At 40.7% G+C, this 24,829-nt stretch overlaps 2 long non-coding RNA genes across 2 annotated transcripts in view; one reads left to right on the top strand and one right to left on the bottom strand.

Annotated features, from left to right (window-relative positions):
- The window catches only part of LOC122454162, a 60,686-nt gene that overhangs the window by 4,226 nt on the left and 31,631 nt on the right, over positions 1-24,829 (top strand). The gene's annotated exons all lie outside the window — the stretch shown is intronic.
- LOC122454163 lies at positions 1,308-23,045 on the bottom strand. The gene is made up of 3 exons (XR_006273332.1): positions 22,664-23,045; positions 10,193-10,292; positions 1,308-1,411 (listed from the first exon to the last, which is right to left on the bottom strand). It is a non-coding gene; the product is annotated as an uncharacterized LOC122454163 (long non-coding RNA).

The following is a 24,829-nucleotide window of genomic DNA, read 5'->3' on the forward strand; positions in this document are numbered from 1 at the left end:
CACTTTTAATAAGATTTAGATCTCTTTTATTCAATATCTATAAATCATATTTTTTAACTTTATTACTAAAATCAAGTGGCAAGTTTTCTATGAAGTATTCAGCTGTTTGTTTTCCATCTGTGAAATGAAATTATGTCTCTATGGCATTACTCTGCCAGCAGGGAAAACAACATTCTATAGGGAACCTCAACCAGCCATTGTTTGAAATATACACGCCATCAGAACGAAGTTTTCTCCACCAGTGGTCACAGTCTGTACCATCTCCCTCAGAAGCCTGGCTGCAGTTTCTAAAGTGACTTTCAAAATGACTCTCCTCTCCCTTGTTAAGCCAGCCCTGAAGTCTTATTGAAGAATAATGCTATGAAGCCTGTAGCCCACAAAGAAAGTATCTTATGGGGACAGAATTGTTGAAAACACACTTCCCCCTAGAGGCAGAAAACATGAAAGAATATTGCATGTAATTCAAGAACATTTCTGTAGTTCAATGAGTGCTGAGATTTTGTTTTTAACATACAGTTGATTCTTTAGAGGGAGATATGGGAAGAAAATCAATAAATGGCCAAAAAAAAAAAAAAATTGAAAACTTGCCTCTAGGTTTTAGCTTTCCTCAGCAGAGACTTTGTTAATTGATCGCTTCCCTTCTTTTATACAAATCTACAGTTTTTTCCCAGCACGATAATAATAGCAATTACATATATTTATTTAAATTTAAACTTATGATTTAATTTCATCAGAAAATGCAGTTAAATGTGGTCTCGAAGGACCCTTTTGAAAATGCAGCTCCAGTAGATTTAGCTCCTTATGGTCAGATTTGTTTCTGTATTACAATGTATTTGTAACTGTCCTCCTCAGTTTCCATCAATCGCAACCTCTCTTCATTTCTTTGGAGATGTTCCGAGATAGAATGATATTAGAAACACTTCTGAAAAATGTAGAACTCACTGTGATTTAGTCTGAGTTTCTGGCATGAGGTTTTCTGGGATTGGCAAGCTACATCAAGAATTCTCACCGTTGATTTATAGACCAGTTATTTAATATAAATCATGAGATTCACAAAGATAAGTGTATGTGCCTCAACTTCATCCATGCCAATTCTGACTCCATTTAATTGGTTTACATAGTTGTACATGGCGTTATGTCAAAAAGGACTTAAGAAGGCATGTAAAAATATAAAATGGAATTTTAGAGAATTTTCCTCAGGGCAAAGTGCACAGCCATTGCATCCTACTCTCCCACTTTTTTTTCTTAAGGTTTTACTGACTATTCCAAGCTTCAGCAACAATCACTTCTCCCATATGAGTTCCCACAGCATCCTTTGGGGTTGTGATCACATGCGATTTTATTTCCAGAAATTTTATTTCCATTTACAAGGAGCCAGTCTGGGTGGGGATCCAGTTCTCAGGGCGATATCCTGTGGGAATAAAATGCATTTAAAAGCCTCACAATGTGTCCCAAGGTTATCTCCTCACCTATCTGCCCTTTAGTTTCCCCTTTCCCTCAGTTTTCCCCTTCTAAAATGGAGATAATAATCTTGTCCTGGTGTTGCAGAAAAGTCAGGAAAAAAAATGTACAGTGCTTTGTATAAGTAGGAAATTAATAAATGGCAGCTGTTATTACATTCCCTTCAATGCCTGGTGAAGAGCACTATACCAAGTAAGTGTTTGAACGATGATCCATAAATTCATCATGGAATGAATGAATGAATGAATTCAAAACCCAAAACCAAGATGGCTTATGCATACCTTGTTTGGAATTATCTATGGCCTGATCACAACAGACTTTACTTAATAAGGCTTTGTAATAGTGGCTTCTTTGGAGGAACCCTTTTGGCAAATCACTTTGATGTTAGGTTTCCCTGGTGGCTCAAATGGTAAAGAATCTGCCTGCAATGCAGGAGACTCAGGTTCAATTCCTAGATGGGGAAGATCCCTTGGAGAAGGGAGTGGCCACCCACTCCAGTATTCTTTCCTAGAGAATTCCATGGACAGAGGAGCCTGGTAGGCTACAGTCCATGGGGTTGCAAAGAGTCAGATGTGACTGAATGCCTAACACTTGATGTTGGCCCTAGATTCCCAAACTCAGATATTTCCTGGTAAGCTTGAGATAGGAGTTTGTTCAGTGTTCTGTCCTCTACATAGTAGGGCAAAGAAAACAAGAGCTCGTATTTGCTACCCCACGGCTGCCCTTCACACTTTTTTTTTAATAGAACATTATTTATTTATTTATTGTTGTTTAGTTGCTAAATTATTTATTTTTGGCTACACTGGATCTTTTTCTATTTTTTAACTGAAGGTAAATTGCCTTACAATGCTGTGTTGGTTTCTGCCGTAGAACAACATGAATCAGCCATAATTATATATTATTATATATAATTATGTTCCCTCCCTCTTGAGCCTGCCTCCCCTTCCCCTACCCTACCCCAGTTGGTCATCACAGAGTGTCAGGCTGGGCTCCCACGCTATACAGCAACTTCCCACCAGCTATCTATTTTACACGTGATAGTGTCTGCTGGTCAATGCTACTTTCTCCAGGAAACCCTCCTACACTGTTGGTGGGAGTGTAAACTGATACAGCCATCATGGAGAACAGTAAGGAGATTCCTTAAAAACTAGGAATTAATCTACAATATTACCCAGCAAGCCCACTACTGGCATATACCCTGACAAAAACATCATTGAAAAAGGCATATGTACCCCAATGTTCGTAGCAGCACTATTTATAATAGCCAAGACATGGAAGCAACCTAGATGTCCGTTGACAGATGAATGGATAAAGAAGATGTGGTACATATACACCATGGAATATTGCCTGCGTGCATGCAAGCTTAATCACTCAGTCATAAGCTTAGTCATTCAGCCGTGTCTGACTCTTTGCGACCCCGTGGATTGTAGCCCACCAGGTCCCTCTGACTCAAATGGTAAAGAATTTGCCTGCAATGCAGGAGACCATCTGCAATGCAGGAGACTCAGGTTCGATCCCTGGGTTGGGAAGATCCCCTGGAGAAGAGAGCAGCCACCCACTCCAGTATTCTGGCCTGGAGAATTCCATGGACCGTATAATCCATGGGGTCGGACACGGCTGAGTGACTTTCAGTGTTTCAAGGATGGTGGTGTTCTATAGGTTAAACCTATTGCATCAGACATTCACTTGTTTTTGTTCAAAGATATGATCTGACCCAAGTTATATTTAAATCTGTGAGGTAGTCAATCGTTATAATAGTCAAATGTGCAATGTTTAAGAGAAACATTATCAGGACAAAAATAGATCAAATTTCACCTTGTGGACATCTTATTACATTTTGTGAAAATCAAAAAATGGTATAAAAAATTTTTTCCTGTTATTATTATGTCACGATATTGAACAGTTTATACTCCAAATTAATCAGCACTAATCCACTAGAATGTAAACTCCATGAGAGCTGGGATTATTTTTTTCCTTAATCCTCCATGACGAAGTAGGCACTTGAAATTTCACTTCACCAGTAATAAACCCAAAGAATGCAAGTTTCCTATAAAACAGAATTTAGATGAGAAATAATAAAGCAGTGAAAGGAAAAATGTAATTCACAGAGAAATTAGCTCATATATTCATAGATATAACTTCTAAAATAATTTTTTAGCATTCAGATATCATCATGTTGTACTTATGATTATGCAAGCAATATAAGAAGCCAAAGATCCTAAATACTAACTTCAACAGATCGTCATACACTGATATACCAGCACCTCATCACTCATACCTAATTTTTATTTCCTTGCTAAGAGAAAAATGCAGTATCCTAAAAAATTTTAAAAAATCATTATGTTATCTTTTATAATGCCATGAACAGTAATTAAAGATGACGAGGAAAATTTGTGTTACCATGATGAGCAATGTTGTGAGATATAGTTTTTTGTTTCTTTCCAGCAAGTACATTCCATGAGGTATTAAATCTTGGATAGCTGATGCATGAGACTAAAATAGAATAGTATGCCATGAGGAAAACATCAGGAAAATTCTTGACATTTGCCCTCTCGTATTTTTGGTGATCAGATTGTGACATCAGATTTCGCCCTGACATTAGTGGAGAAAACTGTTTAATCAAGCTAACACTGTTACTTCAATTTTTGGTAACTCCTCTAACATTAAATGCTCTTCTTTTCTCTTCATCCTTCCTACAAAAATATTCCCTTTTCAGTCTTTTTGTTCTTTTTCCCTTTACTAACTGCCTGGGGAAAATAGTAAGAGTTATTTTAATTTGAACCCTGTTGCTTTTGGAAGTCTGGAGGTAGAATATGGAAATGACTCTCCTCTTGGGTAATCTCTCATATTTGAGTGTTTATAAATGTACAAATTGTCCAAATTGCAAATCATTCATGTTCTAGTGAATCACCTTGGGGTTTTTGTTTAACTTCATGTACGCATTTTTTAATTAACCATATCCTCCATTCTTGGCACATTCATGATCAATCTGCAAGGTTCTAGTCTTATTTTAAGTTCTCCCATCATTTCTCCCTTCACATTCCATATATGCCATAGATATAAGTCTGTATTCTTGAAAAAGAGTGTTTCTTGTGCGTGCATGCATTATTCCAATACAGAAGTTGTATTATGCTATTTCTTATGTTCGCAGAGAGTATCAAGGATAGATCTTAACAAAACTATTAGAAGAAAATTCTACATCGTTACCTTTGTTTTACTTAATTTTTAGAACTGGTCATCTCTTTTTTCTAACTTTAGTATGGAATAATAGTCAAAGATAATCATAAATATTTAAAATGTACAATGTGATGACATGATATACTGTTGTTTTTATCAGGGAAGTAAGCATTGGGACCTCCCAGCCTGCCATGTTGCTGGCCTACCTCAGGTTGTTTCTAATGGGAGGGCATATACTGAGGCCCTCAGCCTTTTAAAACTGAGTTTTAGTACTTTTGAATACTGAAGAGTGTTCTACCATATTTTACTTGTTCATTCTCCTGGATTTTTTAAAATTAATTTTCATTGGAGTATAGTTGCCTTACAATGTTGTGGTAGTTTCAGGTGTGCGGCACAGTGAGTCAGTTATCAGCTCAGTTCAGTCGCTCAGTCGTGTCCGACTCTTTGCGACCCCATGAGCTGCAGGCCTCCCTGTCCAACACCAACTCCCAGAGTTTACCCAAATTCACGTCCATTGAGTCGGTGATGCCATCCAACCATCTCATCCTCTGTCATCCCCTTCTCCTCCTGCCCTCAATCTCTCCCAGCATCAGGGTCTTTTCAAATGAGTCAGCTCTTCGCATCAGGTGGCCAACGTATTGGGAGTTTCAGCTTCAGCATCAGTCCTTCCAATGAACACCCAGGACTGATCTCCTTTAGGATGGACTCTTTTAGGTTGGATCTGCTTGCAATCCAAGGGACTCTCAAGAGTCTTCTCCAACACCACAGTTCAAAAGCATCAATTCTTCAGCGCTCAGCTTTCTTTATAGTCCAAAACTCACATCCATACATGATCACTGGAAAAACCATAGCCTTAACTAGACGGACCTTTGTTAGACGGAATCAGTTATACAGATACATATAACCACTCTTTTTTAGATTCTTTTCCCATATAGATCATTACAGAGTATTGGGTAGAGTTATCTGTGCTGTAGGGTAGGTTCTTATTAGTATCTGTTTTATACACAGTAATATCTGTTGTCATTGTGCAGTCCCTCAGTCGTGTCCAACTCCTAGCGACCCCATGGGCTGCAGCACGCCAGGCTTCTCTGTCCTTGTCCATCTCAGTCTCCCGTTGAACCCTCCCCCTCTTCTCCCTCGGTAACCATAAGTTCATTTTCTACATCTGTGACTCTATTTTTGTTTTGTAAATAAGCTCACTTGGACCATTTGTTTTAGGTTCCACATATAAACAATATCATATGATATTTGTCTTTCTGTCTGACCTACTTCACTCCATGTGACAGTCTCTAGGTCCATCCATATTGCTGCAGATGGCTTATTTCACTCTTTTTTGTGGCTGAGTAGTATCCTATTGTAAAAATGCACCATATCTTCTTTACCTGTTCCTCTGTCAATGGACATTCTTGTTGCTTCTATTTCTTGGCTGTTGTAAATAATGCTGCAATGAACACTGGGGTGTATGTATCTTTTTGAATTATAGTTTTCTCTAAGTATGTGCCCAGGGGCGGGATTGCTGGGTCATATGCTCTATTTTTAGTTTTTTAAGGACCCTCTATACTTATTGCATCATGTTTTTAACTATTTACACTGCCATAAACAGTGTAGAGGGGTTCCCTTTTCTCCACACCCTTTCCAGCATTTATTGTTTGTAGATTTTTTTGATGATGGCCATCCTTACCCGTGTGAGATGGAATCTTATTGCAATTTCTATTTGCATTTCTCTAATAATTAACAATGCTGAGCATCTTTTCATGAGCTTTTTGTCTAACTGTATGTGTTCTTTGGAGAAATGTCTATTTAAATTTTCTGCCCATTTTTTAAAATTTATTTTTGATTGGAGGATAATTGCTTTACAATATTGTGTTGGTTGCTGCCATACATCAACATGAAACGGTTACAGACATACATATGTCCCCTCCCTCTTGAACCTCTTTCCCACCTCCCACCCCATCCCACCCCTCTAGGTAGTCACAGAGCACCAGATTTGAGCTCCCTGTGTCATTCGGCAAATTCCCACCAGCTATTCTATGTATGGTGATGTGTATGTTTCCATGCTACTCTATTTGTCCCACCCTCTCCTTCCCCTAATATGTCCACAAGTCTGTTCCCTATGTCTGTGTCTCCATTGTAGCCCTACAAATAGTTTCATCACTGCCATCTTTCTAGATTTCATATACTGCCCATTTTTTGACTGGTTTGTTTGTTTTTTGGTATTGGCTAAGCTGCACGGCTTGCTGGATCTCAGTTCCCCAACCAGGAATTGAATCTGCCACACGAGTGACAGAGCAGAATCCTAACCACTAGGCAACCAGGGAACTTCCATTCTCTTAGTTTTTGATACCTGTGTTAGTTCTCTGCTACAAGAAACTGCTCTTTAAAAATCTTTATCTGTGTTCCCTTATGGACTTACATGATTGTTTCCCTGGAGAATATGCTGTTTCTTCAAAGGTATATGTGTTTTTTACTTTGGTTATTATGACCTATTACAGCAGAAGGGCAGAATCGATTTACACTCCCACCAGCTAGCTCTACATGAAGGCTTCCTTCAGGAACTTCTTCACAGTAAAAATTCAGTATGCTTCCAGTGGCTGTTTGGTATGTCTTAATTTCCAAAGTGGAGGGCTGCAATATCCTCAGATCCTTCATAACTTCATAGTCTGCCTTCTAGCGGAAAAGAGAATTTGACCAAAAGTCCTGGACCTGACCTTTAATGGTCTGAATTAAGTCATCTACTTCATCCCATCCAAACACTGTGGCCAAAAGAATCACATGTGAGAATTAAATAATTGATTGCCCTAAGTAAAATCTTAGTATTCTTACCTAGGGCGAAAAGGATGCTGAGTGGCCAAAAACAAGTTCTCACTGAAGAGTATATTCTTAAAACTACAGCCTTGTGGTTAGGGGATATGATCAACCCATAACCCTAACCCCAGCCATAACTTCTCTGAGCAATATCCAGTAAGTCTCAGTTTTCCGTTTCTACAGAAAAGACCACCTCAAAATGTAACGGCTTAAAACAGCAACCATTTATTTACTCATAATTCTACAAGTGAACTCCGCTGGGTGGTCCTTCTGGGGCTTTTTTTCATCTACAGTTTCTCACGTGGTTACCATCATCTGGTAGTTTATCTGGAGCTGGGAAATCCAAGAGGGCCTCACTCACATTAGCTGGGGCTAACCTCGCCAACAAGATTGCCTGGGTTTCTTACACAGAGGTGATCCAAGAATGCAAGCTTCAGTACAAGAGTACATAGCAAATCTCTGACTCAACATTTGCTGATGTTTCATTGGCCAGAGCATGTCCCATGGCCAAGCCCAAAGTCAATGTGGGAAAGAGTACCAGATACATGATTCATTGTTATTGTTGTTGTTTAGTTGCTAAGTTGTGTCTGAGTCTTTGAGACCCAATGGACTGTAGCCTGCCAGGCTCCTCTATCCATGGGATTTTCCAGGCAAGAATACTGGAGTGGGTTGCCACTTCCTTCTCCAAGGGATCTTCCCAACCCAGGGATCAAACTTGTGTCCCCTGCATTGCACGCAGATTCTTTACTGATGAGACACCAGGGAAGCCAGCCACGATTCATTGGTGGCTGTTAAAATAAGAATCTACCAGGGACTTCCCTGGTGGTCCAGAGGTTAAGACTGCATGCTTCCAAAGTAAGGGGCCTGGGTTCCATCCCTCGCCAGGGTAGTAAGATCCTACATGTGGCTCTACCAAATAAACAAATTTTAAAAAATTTTGCATGTGACTGTGGTTGCACAACTCTGTGAATATACCAAATATCACTGAATTGTGCAAGTAAAGAAAGTGAACTGTATGGTATGTAAATTATAATTCAATAAAAGAAAATTTTTTTTAATCTACCATGCTAGAAGACAGATGTTTCCACGGCATACTACCTTACAATGGTGAGTTTTATTGAGAGTCACCTGGGGAAGAGATACAACTTCCTGGCCAAAACCTGAAACCAAGTAGGACAAGCCCAGAGATAAAAGTTGGCTCTTCTGGCTTGAGGCAGCCTGGGAGACTGAAGGAGCACTGAGGTGATGGCTTTTAAGATGACAACTCCCCAGGTTGGATGACATGACATGAGAGCTCCCCATCATGGGTATTCCAGAAAGGAGCTCAAGATACAGACAGAATACAGGCAATGTGGCTTTGGGCTTTTGCCAGCTCTTTAAAGCTGAAAGACATCTATTGAACAGGTCTTCTGAGCCATGGAAGCAATCTGTGGCAAACAGGGCTGCTGTCCATCCAATGTTCATTCTTCCCTTTGTTCTTAGAACCCCATTTTAATCAAGGAAACAATCTTCTCTGCTTAAAAACTATATTGATCAGCCTCCCTTGACACTCAGCATGACCATGTGAAACAAAGTTTGACTAATCAAATGTAAGTAGAAGTTGTTGGGTAAAAGGTCCAGGAAGGTTGTTTCTAAAAGAAAGGCATAGACTGAAGCCTGTGGTCCTTTCTCTTCTCCCTACCTGGAAAAAGTACATGATCGCTGGAGCTCCAGCAGTCATGCTAGACCATGAAATGAACTTGAGAATGGAGCCCTTGTGCTCAGGATGGTGGAAAAGGAAAAATCAGCGTCTGAGTCCCCGGTAACAGACCGGCAGGCTTCTTTTACAAGGGTGAATCAACTCATATTTTTTATGCTGTTCTTTGTTTGAGTTTTTGGTCAATACATATGAACTTAATGCTAACTAGTATATCAAAGTAGGTTGAATAACTTGTATTATGTAAACTGGGCTATTTGTATGGCTTTTTAAAACTTGCTTTTGTTTTCCTTGTGTTCTTTCCTGTTATACCGAAAAGTCTTTTGAAGACGTTCCTCACTGGTGGGTCTATAAACACCTCCTCCCCCTCCAGATTCACTCTTAGTTATTCAGATGGGAAAGATGACCTGGTCTAGAAGCTCCCTTCCCCAGTCGCTCCATTGCTGTTCAAAAGACTCATAAAGTGCCTGTGCTGTCAGGAACAGAGGTCATGCACAGCCTCCACAAAATAGACTTTGCCTGGTGACTCAGACAGTAAAGAATCTGCCTGCAATGCGGAAGGCCCAGGTTCTATCCCTAAGTCAGGAAGATCCCCTGGAGAAGGGAATAGCAACCCACTCCACTATTCTTGCCTGGAAGATCCCATGGACAGAGGAGCCTGGCAGTCTCCAGTCCATGGGGTTGCAAATAATCAGACACAACTGAGCAAATAACACTTTCATTGCTTTCACTTTGGCAAAACTGACTTAACTAGTGCTATTGCGAGTACCCAGTTTGACAGCAGCAGGGACCATTCTTTGGGTGAGCCATTCACCTCTCTGAAGGGAGGCTAACTACCCTGAACTCCTTCCTCTGGGTAGCAGCGTATTTTCACTGAAATGTATTTAGACTGATCTCCTTATCACAATGCTTCTGCCAGCTCCACCATCTGTGGAATTACTGTCATGGTATCCCATACATCATCCCTTATGACCAAGGAATTAACTTCACAACGAAAAAAGGTAGGTAATATTCTCATTCCCATGAGTTCTGCAGATTTTATCATATACTCACCACTGATCAGAAGCAGAAGGTTTTCAAGTATGTAGGAATGACCTATTTGAGTTTCAGTCAATATACATTGCCGCTGCTCTCACAGCCAAAGTACATGAATCTAGGAATGAAGAAACAGAAACGGGATTGTCACCTTTCGTTATTACTCATCAGTCAGTTCAGTTCAGTCGTGTCTGACCCCATGGACTGCAACACACCAGGCTTCCCTGTCCATCACCACCTCCCGGAGCTTGCTCAAATTCATGTCTGTTGAGTCAGTGATGCCACCCAACCATCTCATCCTCTGTCGTCCCCTTCTCTTCCTGCCTTCAATCTTTCCCAGCATCAGGGTCTTTTCAAATGAGTCAGCTCTTCGTATCATGTGGCCAAAGTATTAGAGTTTCAGCTTCAGCATCAGTCCTTCCAATGAATACTCAGGATTGATTTCCTTTAGGACTGACCAGTTTGATCTCCTTGCAGTTACTCCAAATGACCCACTGTCAAATATTACTCCTAATGACCCACTTTCAAATTTTACACTCCCATCCCTGTGCCTCTGGGTTCTGCTGGTTTTGAACCTAGGAAGGAATGATTTCACAATTGACAGTGGCTACTCGGGATCTTCATATCAATGGGTAAACAAGCAAAAAATGGGATAAGTCCTAAACTGGTCCTAAACTGGCCAGAAAGTTTGATCCTGACTGTCAAGGAGAACTCAGTATGCTGAAACACAGCATAAGCAGGAGAAATATGAATGGAATCCAAGAGCTCACAGGAGGGGCTTCCTCTCATGTCAATAGAAGTGATAAACAGACACAGGAGCCAGGAATCAGACTCTGTGAATGAAAGGTTGGGGCCAACTCAGTGAGTGAAGAGCACTAACAAGCTGAGATACTGACTCAAGTCAAAGAGTCCATGACATGGGGAAGTCCCTAAACCCAGTTAGTCTCCTGACTTGGTACAGATACAAGGGATTTAATCTCTACTCATGTTTCCGTCCTCTTTCTAGCCCATGTATGTTTCTGTTTTTTTTTTTACCTATTTTCTGTTTTTCTTTCTCTCTGTTTGTTCCACTGTTATATTGATGACTTTACAATGTGGTCCATCAGCTGTGGAATATTGAGATGGGAACACCATAGAATTAGAGAAATAATGGGCCCTATTAAGAAATCCTGGGACTTCCATGGGAGTCCAGTGGCTAAGCCTTCAAGCTCCCAGCGCAGGGGAGCCAGGTTCCATCCCTGGTCAGAGAACTGGATCCCACATGCCATAACTGAGGGTTCTCACACCACAACAAAGACCCGGTCCAGCTGAATAAATTTTTTTAAAAAAGAAATTCTGATTCAGAATCCTGTTACTATGACCAGTGATGTGATTTGAGTTGTTCTGTGCATTTTTAGGTACATAAGGACTAACTCCCCATGTTAGGTGATTTTCTTGTTTGGCTATGAGATATGGGGATATTATTGAGGGTGAAAATTGAGAGGCCAAGGTGCTGGCTGCAATGAATATTCATCAGGCTTTTTCATCCCCTAACAGCCTCCCCAGCCTCCACTCCTCTCAATTTTAAGGTGATATAGGTGGGATTCAGTGCTCTGCCCCCTGCCTCCTGTGGAAGTCAGGTCACTTTTCATTTATTACAAAATGTAAGTGCATGCATTTATTTTTCAACATATACCAAAAGTATCATCATTGTTTAGTTGCTAAGTCACATTTGACCCTTTTGCAACCACATGAACTTCTCCTCTGTCCGTGGGATTTCCCAGGCAAGATACTGGAGTGGGTTGCCATTTCCTCCCCCAGGGGGTCTTCCCGACCCAGGGATCAAACCCATGTCTCCTGCACTGTCGGGCAGATTCTTACCACTGAGCCACCAGGGAAGCCCATCCAAAGAGTTAGGTACTGCTAATAATTAAGAGGAAAGTTCTCTGCTACTGAGGATTTCTGTTGTAAGACCTAAAAAATGAGCATGGAATAGTCATAGAGTGAACTCCAAGTAAATTACTAATGTGTCAGGTTTTTAGACTTCAGCCAGTCCCATCTTTTTATTTCACAGACACAAGAGAGCCTCGCAAGTTCAGGGCATGCCCAGTGCCACCCAGTGAAGCCAAACCAAGGACTAAGGCATCATGACCCTGTCATTCCTCAGTAGGATACATCTTCTTGTCTCATCATACATTACGTTATTAAGAACTTCGAGCATTTTTGTTCTGAGCCTGAAGTGTGTGGGGGTGTTACTCAGTGATTGTTTAGAATTTGACCTGATTTTCTAAATGTTCTAAATTCTGAATTTCATCAAGTCATTTTTTTTCTTACAAAATCTCAAAGCTTATTTTTTAGGAAAAGATGGTTTTAATTGGGTTTTGATTCTACTTGATTTATCCTCTCCTAGTGAATCTCTTGTTCTTCAAAGTCCTCGTGTTCCCCATTGCCATCGTGAGTAGCCACCCTTCTATTTCTCAACAGGAGTTATTTTTAAGCTGCTAGAGCTACACAGATCAAATGGAGCCTTTGGTTGACACATCTTTTACACGACCAGTTACTGGGCTTTGGGGAAAGATTCACATTGTGTAAAATTTGCATTGAGGGAGTCATATTTTCATCACAGCTATTCAAAGATGAGGAAGCAAAATACTAGATTGTTTTCTTCTTTGGACAAGGAAAAACCATGAAGATCTAGTTCAAGAAAACTAAAAAACAAATTTCAATACCCAAAAGGCATTCTGTATTCTGGAAGAAACTTTGCCCACACAGTGTGCAGAGCTTCAGGGCTTGGGCGATCCTAAAACCTCAGATGCACAACGGACCCTGTGTGGATGTTGCTATAAACTGGGAAAGCGTATTCAGAGTAGGCATAGAATTGGAACCCCAGGCAGGTTTTGGATGCTTACAGTTAGGAGAGAAAGAAGATGTTCTAAAATGTACCCGGGATTTGTTTTGATCAGGTGTGGTGAGGTGATAAGGGGCTTCCCAGGTAAAGAATCTGCCTGCCAATGCAGGAGATGAGACATGGGTTTGATCCCTGGATCAGGAAGATCCCCTGGAGAAGGAAATGACACTACTCACTCCAGCATTCTTGCCTGGAGAATCCCATGGGCAGAGGAGCCTGGTGGTCTACAGTACATAGGGCTGCAAAGAGTTGGACATGACTGAGCAACTGAGCATGGTGAGGTGATAGCTGTCTTTGAAAGCACAGTTCACCACTTACCTTTCCCAAGAAATGGGGTGTGACACAGCCCCCAGCACCACATGGGGAAGCACCAAGTCAGTCAGTGGGTCAAGAGACAGGAGAGAAGGAGAAAGTAAGAAAGAGCTTTTATTGTGGTTTCTGCAGGAAGGAATGGGTGAGGCAGGGTTGGCAAGCTTGAACAAGCATAGAATCAAATCGTTTGACATTTTGTAACAGGATTCCAGGCTGTAGGAGTGGTCTCCTGTTGTCCAGATCTCGATTTTTAAGGCAGGGAAATTGGTTTGGTGTCTACTGGCTGGGGACAGGGCCTTTGGATGGATTAGTATACATAGGAAAGTTCCGCTCAGAGGTGAGTTGCTTCCTATCTCTAGGAAGCGGTTCATCCTGGAGGGTCAAGTCTCTCTCTAGACAGTAAGACCTCCCCAAGATGTCAAAGTATCAGAAAATACAGAAAGTAAAGACATGATTAACACAGAAGGCAACTATTGAGAAAGTCATTCTTAGACAAGGTTAACCAAAGATAAAATATCACAGTAGAGCTCTTTGATATTCATTGTCATGGAGTGGGGGGGTGGCGGGAAGCAAGACAAAAATCTACAAAATCTGTGGATTTTACATGGGGTTTTGTCCTGGACATTAATCAGTGCTGCTAAGATATATTACTGAAATAATCCCCTAAATGACCAAAGTATAATTAAGTTCAGGAAGTTTAACTTTAGTGTAAGGAAAGGCTAGAGATCTCTTAAGAAAATTAGACATACCAAAGGAACATTTCATGCGAAGATGGACACAATAAAGGACAGAAATGGTATGGACCTAACAGAAGCAGAAGAGATTAAGAAGAGGTGGCAAGAATACACAGAAGAACTATACAAAAAAGATCTTCACGACCCAGATAATCATGACAGTGTGATCACTCACCTAGAGCCAGACATCCTGGAATGTGAATTCAAGTGGGCCTTAAGAAGCATCACCACAAACAAAGTTAGTGGAGGTGATGGAATTCCAGTTGAGCTATTTCAAATCCTGAAAGATGATGCTGTGAGAGTGCTGCACTCAATATACCAGCAAATTTGGAAAACTCAGCAGTGGCCACAGGACTGGAAAAGGTCAGTTTTCATTCCAATCCCAAAGAAAGGCAATGCCAAAGAATGCTCAAACTACGACACAAGCACTCATCTCACACACTAGCAAAGTAATGCTCAAAATTCTCCAAGCCAGGCTTCATCAATATGTGAACTGTGAACTTCCAGATGTTCAAGCTGGATATAGAAAAGGTAGAGGAACCAGAGATCAAATTTGCAACATCTGTTGGATCATCAAAAAAGCAAAAGAGTTTCAGAAAAACATCTGCTTTATTGACTATGCCAAAGCCTTTGACTGTGTGAATCACAACAAACTGTGGAAAATTCTTCAAGAGATGGGAATACCAGACCACCTGACATGCCTCCTGAGAAATCTGTACTCAGGTCAAGAAGCAACAGTTAGAACTGGACATGGAACAACAGACTGGTTCCAAAGAGGGAAAGGAGTAGGTCAGGCTGTATATTGTCACTCTGTTTATTTAACTTATATGCAGAGTACATCATGAGAAATGCAGGGCTGGATGAAGCACATGCTGGAATGAAGATTGCAGGGAGAAATATCAATAACCTCAGATATGTAGATAACACCACACTCATGGCAGAAAGCGAACTAAAGAGCCTCTTGATGAAAGTGAAAGAGGAGAGTGAAAAAGCTGGCTTAAAACTCAACATTCTGAAAACTAAGATCATGGCATCTGGTCCCATCACTTTATGGCAAATAGATGGGGAAAAAGTGGAAACAGTGACACACTTTACATCTTTGGGCTCCAAAATCATTGCAGATGGTGACTGCAGCCATGAAATGAAAAGATGCTTGCTCCTTGGAAGAAAAGTTATCACCAACCTAGACAGCATATTAAAAAACAGAGACTAGACATTGCCAAAAAGGTCCATCTTGTCAAAGCTATAGTTTTTCCAGTAGTCATGTATGGATGTGAGAGTTGGACTATAAAGAAAGCTGAGCACCAAAGAATTGATGCTTTTGAAATGTGGTGTTGGAGAAGACTCTTGAGAGTCCCTTGTACAGCAAGAAGATCCAACCAATCCATCTTAAAGGAAATAGTCCTGAATATTCATTGGAAGGACTGATGCCGAAGCTGAAACTCCAGTATTTTGGGCGCCTGATGCGAAGAACTGATTCATTTGAAAAGACCCTGATGTTAGGAAAGATTGAAGGCAGGAGGAGAAGGGGACACCAGAGGATGAGATGGTTGGATGGCATCACCGACTCAATGGATATGAGTTTGAGTAAACTCTGGGAGTTGCTGAGCGACAGGGAGGCCTGGCGTGCTGCAGTCTATGGAGTCTCAGAGAGTCAGACACGACTGAGCTACTGAACTGAACTGAACTGAAGGATAGATGGATGCTTTACCTTTCTCTGTCTCAGTTCAAAATATATGTATATATTTCCTTCTACATCAGTATTTTTTCATTTAGAGGTATATTACTTTTCCAATATCAATTTTCCTTCTTTCCTAGGTTCGGGTTTAATTTAATAGAATAAAAATTGAAATGTGTTTATCAGTAAAACCTATCAGAGTAGCTAGGAATTGAAAACAATCTAAATATATGAAACTAAGAGATTAAGTTAATCATGAGATATCCATACAATGAAAAATGAAACAGACATTTAAAATAATGTTGCTGAAGAACAATGAGTATTTTCAATCTACTTAATGAAAAATGTAAAATGCAAAGTTTTGTATTCTCTGTGATCTGCTTTTCTGAAGAAAAAAAAAAGTATTTACATGCATTAAAAAAGGTGGGAGAGGGGCTGGGAGGATACTGAGGGTATGCACCATGATAGAATCCAAGTTATATGAGTTGTGAAGTTATAGTTGATTGATTTTCTTCTTTCTCCCATATTTGTATTCTTAAAATTTCTATATAAAGTATGTATTATTTGTATAAAAATGAGAAAATGAAAAATATTGCTTATTTTTATTATATTGGAGCTTCTTTTCCCAAAGACATTTTCTCCTACTGCTGGTTCTGCCGGGTCACAAAGCTCCAATGGCTGGGCAGCTGGGGTCACAGCCTAGACCCACTGCAGAGACATTTTATATTCCAGACCACATTTAAAGAAGGGGAAAAAAAACAGTGACAGTCTGTCCCTCAGTCGTATCCGACTCTTTGCAACCCCATGGACTGTAGCCTGCCAGGCTTCTCTGTCCATGGGGATTCTCCAGGCAAAAATACTTGAGTGGGTTGCCATTTCCTTCTCCAGAGGAACTTCCAAACCCAGGGATTGAACTCGTGTCTCGTTTCCTGCATTGGCAGGTGGATTCTTTACTGCTGAGCCACCAGGGAGAAAGTGAAAGTAAAAGTCACTCAGTCGTGTCCAACTCTTTGCAACTCCATGGACTCTACAGTCCATGGGAATCTCCAGGCCAGAATACTGGAGTGGGTAGCCTTTCCCTTCTCCAGGGGATCTTCCCAACCCAGAGATTGAACCCAGGTCTTCCACATTGCAGGCAGATTGTTTACCAGCTGAGCCAAAAGGGAAGCCCAAGAATACTGGAGTGGGTAGCCTATCCCTTTCCCAGCAGATCTTCCAGACCCAGGAATCAAACCGGGGTCTCCTGCATTGCAGGCAGATTCTTTACCAACTGAGCTATGAGGGAAGCCCTAAAGTCATCAGGGAAGCCCTATTCAAAACTGGTGCCCAAATGGGATGTGCCTCCAAAACTCACAGAGCCTCACCAAGCTTTGTACTTCATCCTTAGTGGTGAGAGACGGGATGCAACAACACATCTCTCACTGTAAAAGAAATATCCCCAAATACCTCGATCACTGGACTCTAGAAAGGCACCAAGATGGCAAGCCCTAATCTTTCTCGGGGCTTACTTTTCATGCTTGGGCATGCATGTGTCTTGCCAAGGCATCCAAGGAATTTTCTACTTCCTGAACATCAAATCCCATTAGCATAATTCCATCTACCATGGAATATCAAAATAACCATTCTTTCTCCAAACTATACTGTGATAGCAGAAGAACTGATAAATATGGAATGTGATATATATTCCAAACAACTTGGATAATATACAAGGCTGCCAAACCAGGACCAAGTCTAGTCAACATGTGAAATCTGGAATCCTGCTGGAATTTTGTTGTTGTTTTTTAGTCGCTCAGTTGTGTCCAACTCTTTGCGACCCCATAGACTGCAGCACACCAAGCTTCCCTGTCCTTCACCACCTCCCAGAGCTTGCTCAAACTCATGTCCATTGAATCCATCCAACCATCTTGTCCTCTGTCATCCCCTTCTCCTCCTGCCTTCAATCTTTCCCAGCATCAGGGTCTTTCTAATGAGTTGACTCTTCCCATCAGGTGACCAAAGTATTGGAGCTTCAGCTTCAGCATCAGTCCTTCCAATGAATATTCAGGACTGATTTCCTTTAGGATTGACTAGTTTGATCTCCTTGCAGTCAAAGAAACTCTCAAGAGTCTTCTCCAACACCACATTTCAAAAACATCAATTCTTCTGTGCTCAGCCTTCTTTATAGTCCAACTCGCACATCCATACATAACTACTGGAAAAACCACAGCTTTGACTAGATGGACCTTTGTTGGCAAAATAGTATCTCCGGTTTTTAATATGCTACCTAGGCTTGTCATAGCTTTTTTTCCAAGAAGCAAGTGTCTTTTAATTTCATGGCTGCTGTCACCATCTGCAGTGATTTTGGAGCCCAATAAAATAAAGTCTGCCACTGTTTCCATTGTCTCCCCATCTATTTGCCATGAAGTGATGGGATGCCAGGCTGTTCGTTTTTTTTGAATGTTGAGTTTTAAGCCAGCTTTTTCACTCTCCTCTTTCACTTTCATCAAGATGCTCTTTGTTTCTTCTTTGCTTTCTGCCATAAGGGTGGTGTCATCAGCATATCTGAGGTTATTGATATTTCTCCTGGCAATCTTGATTCCAGCTTGTGCTTCATCCAGCCCTGCATTTCTCATGATGTACTCTGCATATAAGTTAAATGAACAGGGTGACAATATACAGCTTTGACATAATCCTTTCCCTATTTGGAACCAGTCTGTTGTTCCATGTCCAGTTCTAACTGTTGCTTCTTGACCTACATACAGATTTCTAAGGTGGTCTGGTATTCCCATCTTTTGAAGAATTTTCCACAGTTTGTTGTGATTCACACAGTCAAAGGCTTTGGCATAGTCAATAAAGCAGAAGTAGATGTTTTTCTGGAACTCTCTTGCTTTTTCGATGATCCAACAGATGTTGGCAATTTGATCTCTGGTTCCTCTGCCTTTTCTAAATCCAGCTTGAACATCTGGAAGTTCACGGTTCATGTACTGTTGAAGCCTGGCTTGGAGAATTTTGAGCATTCCTTTGCTAGCATGTGAGATGAGTGCAATTGTGCAGGAGTTTGAGCATACTTTAGGATTGGAATGAAAACTGACCTTTTCCAGTCCTGTGGCCACTGCTGAGTTTTCCAAATTTGCTGGTATATTGAGTGCAGCATTTTCACAGCATCATCTTTTAGGATTTGAAATAGCTCAACTGGAATTCCATCACCTCCACTAACTTTGTTTGTAGTGGTGCTTCTTAAGGCCCACTTGACTTCACATTCCAGGATGTCTGGTTCTAGGTGAGTGATCACACCATCATGGTTATCTGGGTAAGGCCTTTACCCTAGGCTAAGAAGCCTAGCAAGCCTAAGTATTGCACTGACTCTTGAACACTTCATCCTTTACCCCTCAGTTGGACCAACACTGAGGTCACATTGCCATCTGGTTCCCGAAGAGTATCCTTTCTTTTTAAATTAATTTTCTCTGGAATATAGTTGCTTTACAATATTGTGTTAGCTTCCACTGTGCAGCAAAATGAATCAGCCATACATACACAAATCTCCCCTCCCCTTTGGACTTCTTTCATTCAGGACACCACAGTGCATTAAGCAGAGTTCCCTGTGCTAAGCAAGCGTCTCCAACCTCCAGGATCTAATGCCTGATGATCTGAGTTGGAGCTGATGTAATAACAATAGAAACAAGGTGCATAATAAATGTAATGCGATTGAATCATCCTGAAACCGCCCCCTCCAGCCCCAGTCTGTGGAAAAACTGTCCTCCATGAAACTGATCCCTAGTGCCAAAAAGGTCGGAGACTGCTGCTATACAATGTGGTCTCTATTAGTTATCTATTTTATACATAGTATCAAGACATAAACATAGAGATCAAATATATGGATGCCAAGGGGGGAAAGTGTGGGGGAGGAATCCGGAGATTGGGATTGACGGGTAAACCCTGTGAGTATTCTTAAATCTATGTTCAGAGGTTTCCATTTCTCTCGTATCATCTAGGGTTGTTAGAAAAAGCCAGGTGACTCCACAGTCTTTACAAACATTACTGTCACCATAGCAACTAAGTCCCATGGCCACTTGATCTCCCATGCCTTCACTCTTCCACCTGCACTTTACTTGTGGATGCCACTCCGTGATGATTTGCATGGTCATGATCCACTACAGGCTATGAGCTTCCCATGGCCCATATCCCCTTGCCTTGTTAAGGAAGCGGTCTCTGTGTTTCTTGAACACATACACAACCCAATCCCAAAATCTGTTTCAAGGATCTGTTTTCTATGTATAAAGTGAGCAACTATGAATTATCACCGGGTGTTGTCTCTTAGCTCAATAATCCCACATAGAACACCAGAAATAAAACACAGATGGCAAGAGTCCCCTCATTTTAGAGACACCGGATCATATTACATCACTTTTCAGTCTGAAATGTCTAATCTGTCATTCCCTGGCTAACGTCTCTTCTCTCTCCATCCTCACCTGGCTATCACTTAAGCATTTCCTTGAGGGAACTTAATTCCTTGCTTTCTCCCTAAATTTAGTATCAGTGTGCTGCTTCAAACAAAGTCAGTGCTTTTTCCAAGAAGAATATGAGTGGATTTAATTTCTTTAATTATTTTAGCAGCATGTAACTCAATGATGACCTCATAAAACATATGAAAATTTTCATAATCATGGGAATTCCCTGGCTGTCTAGCAGTTAAGACTCCCGAACTTCTACTGCAGGGGGCTCCAGTTCAATTCCTGGTCAGGGAACTGAGATCGCACATGCCACACAGCACAGCCAAAACAGATAAATAATAAAATTCGCCCCCAAATTTATCATATCCTTTAGACATTGAATGTTTACTATATGGTTTATATACCTTGTCTCATTTAATCTTCACAATACCACGAAACGGGGTCTCCTGCATTACAGGCGGATTCTTTACCAACTGAGCTATCAGGGAAGCCCATATACTATCTTTAAGCCCCATTTATCTATGAGGAAACTGAGGCTTAGAGAGTTTAAGTAACACGCTTAAGGTCACACAGCTGGGAAATGAAAAAACCAGCTCTATTTGATCCTAAAGCCACGAGGCTCCACAGCTTCTTTCAATAGTGTTTACAGAATGGGTAGCCAGATGAGGGGCTTCCCAGGTGGCTCAGTGATAAAGAATCTGCCTGCAAAGCAGGAGACTCAGGAGATGCCGGTTCGATTCCTGGGTCAGGAAGATACCCTGGCGAAGGAAATGGCAACCCACTCCAGTAATCCTGCTTGGGAAATCCCATGGACAGAGAAGCCTGACCATTCACGGAGTCACAAGTCATACACAATTTAGCAACTAAACCACCGACCAACCATGGTTTTCCAGTAGTGTGAGATGTGAGAGATGTGAGAGCCAGGTCATAAAGAAGACTGAGCACTGAAGAAATGATGCTTTCAAATTGTGGTGTTGGAGAAGACTCTTGAGAGTCCCTTGGACTGCAAGGAGACCAAACCAGTCTATCCTAAAGGAAATCAGTCCTGAATATTCATTGGAAGGACTGTTGCTGAAGCTGAAGCTCCAATACTTTGGCCACCTGCTGGGAAGAGTCGGCTCATCAGAAAGACCCTGATGCTGGGAAAGATTGAAGCAAAAGGAGAAAGGCGCAGCAGAGGATGAGATGGTCAGATAGCATCACCAACTCAATGGAGATGTATCTGAGCAAACTTCAGGAGATAGTGGGGTCAGAGGAGCCTGGTGTGCTACAATCCATGGGGCCACAAAGAGCCGGACAGGACTCAGCAACTAAATAACGACAATAGGAAAACCACAGGGATAGTTAATACACTAGGCTCAAAAGGGACATATAAGGCAGAGACCACTGGAAATCAGAAGAGAACTGGGTAGAGATCCCCTGAAGAGACCACCTTTTGTTGAGAGACACATCTAGCCCAAGGTGACCTTGAAGGGAGAGAGCCAGAGGAATAAATATCTGAATAAATATCAGACACAACTCAGAGACTAAACCACCACCAACTAGATAAGGAGCCCCAATAAACACTACCCATAGTGTTTCCACATTATTTTATTGACCCCAAACAAAATTTCCTGGCATTGTCACTAACCCTTTATATCAGACTTCACTCTTATATCTTCATCAATGGTTACTGGTTAACAGACACCAACTCTGGCTAAATTTATCAAAGATAAAGGGATTTGTTGAAAGGTTAGGTTAGTCCACAGAATTTAAGTGGCAGCTGACCAGAAAATCTTGGAAAGGATCAGAATCCAGGCAAAACCAGGAAATAACAGATGGCCTCTTAAGACCTCCATCATTGGGATGAATCAGCTTCAACTATTTTCAGTCCTTGTGTCACTCTGCTTCAAGCCTCAAATTCCAGGGAGAGTCTGACTGACATCATTTGGATCCCCTGTCCAGCCCCAAGCCAGGGGATAGGGGGTGGAGGAAGGACGGGGCATCGTGATTGGCAGTCCCACCAAGACTGCATTCCAGAAAGGGAAACAGAGGGACAGTAACCAAAAAAGGCTTCTCAGGTGCTAGTCTGGCAAATGTAAAGTATCTGCTGCGATGACTTTAACACGTCTATGATCAGACAGAACGATTTATACACTTGAAAATATTCAAAGAATTGCACAATAGAGGCAATTCCTAAAGAAAGGGTCCGAAGCATTGAGAGTACTGCTTCTCCAAAGGACCACTTTTAATAAACTAAATAAATGAAAGATTATAAACGAAATTTCTCATGATCGTCTAGTGTTGTCTTAAATTACTTTTATGCAATGTTACTTCAATGCATGCCAACATAAAACTAGGGGTAAAAAAATCCTTGGATTTATAGCACTTATACAATTATAAAGTCACATCAAAGTTTAACATTCAATTCAAAGAAAACAACAAACCAATAAAATTCAAATTACTCACATAAGATTTAACAGGTGCTATTTTCCTGAAGCTAAGCTGTGACAGGAACGCAGCACTGACTGCTATATTTTGGGTATTCTGGAGTTCAGCTCGGCTGTGCCACTGCATGCCTTGTGATGACTCAATTCCCTCTTATTTATCCCTTCAATCCCCTGGGAAAGCTTTTGACAGCAGGACCAGGTCATTGCTTGGCCTTCGTTTGGTGTGAAAATATCTGTGCTCTTTTCTTATTAGCCCATGATAATGACAGTGGTGTTGCTAGATATTAATGAATAAAAAACACAAATGTAAACAGAAGCATAGAAATTCTTGGCAGTATTCAGTTATGATCTGGTCGCTCAGATGATCCATAATATGCTGATATTAAATTTTTGAGATACCTTAGAAATATAAATGCAACTTTTAAACTATCTAGTGTAGGGACTTCCCTGGTGGTCCAGGGGCTAAGACTCGATGCTCCCGTTGCCGGGGACCAGGGTTTGATCCCAGCTCAGGGAGCTAGATCCCACATGCTGCAATAAGCATTTGCATGCTCAGCTAAGATCCTGCATGCCACAATGAAGATTTTAGACCCAAAGTCCCACAACTAAGACCCAGCATAGCCAAATAAAATAAATAAATATTAAAAAAAAAAAACTAACTAATGGAGAATCTGAGACTATGTCCTTGGAACCCCAGGAATCATGACCCTCCCCCTAGTCTGAGAAACAGTGGTTTAGGTCAATGGTATCATCCTTGGTATAAATGTGTACCCTCCTAAGATAAACCCTTTGAAGGGTATAACAATGATTTGCTGCTGTAAATTGCTAGATATGTATTTGGTGTAAAATTTCCACATCCATTCTGATAGTTCTTAGGCCCTTTTGATATTCCATAAATGTATTTTAAAAAGAAAAATACCTTACAGCCTTCTGATAACCTCTTTTAAGTAGGGGAAAGCTCTAATTTCCAAGCTTTTATGTATGTAAATATATTAATATATATTTGTCAAATTGTATGAAAAAGCATACAAATTGAGTTCACGAGCAGAGGTTAGTATTCAGATCACCCTTCTAATTATGAATTGCCAATAATTAGCTATTCTTCTAAGTAAATACACATGTGGGAAATTTTACTATCTAGTGACTGTGAAACATGGTGTTTAATGTTGAAATATTTCTCATCCAGTAAGACTAAATGACATTCCGTTCTATTTAAAAAGATCAACTCAACATAACCAAATTTTGCATGCACTGACATTCTAAAAGTTACTTCAAATTATATGGCTGAGTTACACTAAGAACTACAGCATCTTTTCAAAAAGGACAGAGCACTGATAGTTATGAAGAAATGCTTTTATAGTGAGATAGGAGTGCCCCAAGAATATTGACATTTTGCATTATATTTCTAAAATAATCCCAAAAAACTATATATTAGCATGTTGTAGATTATTTGGTTGAGCACCTGTGTTATAACAATGAGAAAGCTTTTGATTTTCACTGGTAAAATCAGACTCTTTAATTTATGATTATGCCTTATTTACAAGTGGATTGGAAACATGAATACTACTGAGAATATTTCAGTGAAGAGTAACTCTCAGATCGTCCATGTAGGAAAAGGCAATCTTGTGTGCACTGGTTCTAAAGGACAGCATGATTCTGATGACAGATTAACAGAATTATCAGTATTCAAAATGCTAGGTTTGTGAAGAAAGTCTACACAGAAACCCCCTCTTAATATTTAGTTTCATTGCACAGAATACAGTTATCATTAACTTCCACAATCAGGTATTTAAAAGGTTTACCTTTAATAGGAGTATGTTCAGGGTAAAATGTTCTGTTGACATTTTATATCTCTGTATGAAAACTTCCTTGATGAAGTTGGTCATACTGAAAGAATGTAGGATTGGTCAAGTTTATTTGCACAGTTCAAAATGAATTAAGAGGTAGGTAGTAACTAAAAAAATTTCTAGAGATTTCTATATTATCTATCACTTTTACAGTAGCTTATTTTTTTTCCACTTACTTTTATTAATTGGAGGCTAATTACTTTACAATATTGTAGTGGTTTTTGCCATACATTGACATGAATCAGCCATGGATTTACATGTGTTCCCCATCCTGAACCCCCCTCCCACCTCCCTTCCCATCCCAACCCTCTGGGTCTTCCCAGTGCACCAGCCCTGAG

The sequence above is a fragment of the Cervus canadensis genome, chromosome 16 (assembly GCF_019320065.1).
Source record: "Cervus canadensis isolate Bull #8, Minnesota chromosome 16, ASM1932006v1, whole genome shotgun sequence".
NCBI classification, from domain to species: Eukaryota; Metazoa; Chordata; class Mammalia; order Artiodactyla; family Cervidae; genus Cervus; species Cervus canadensis.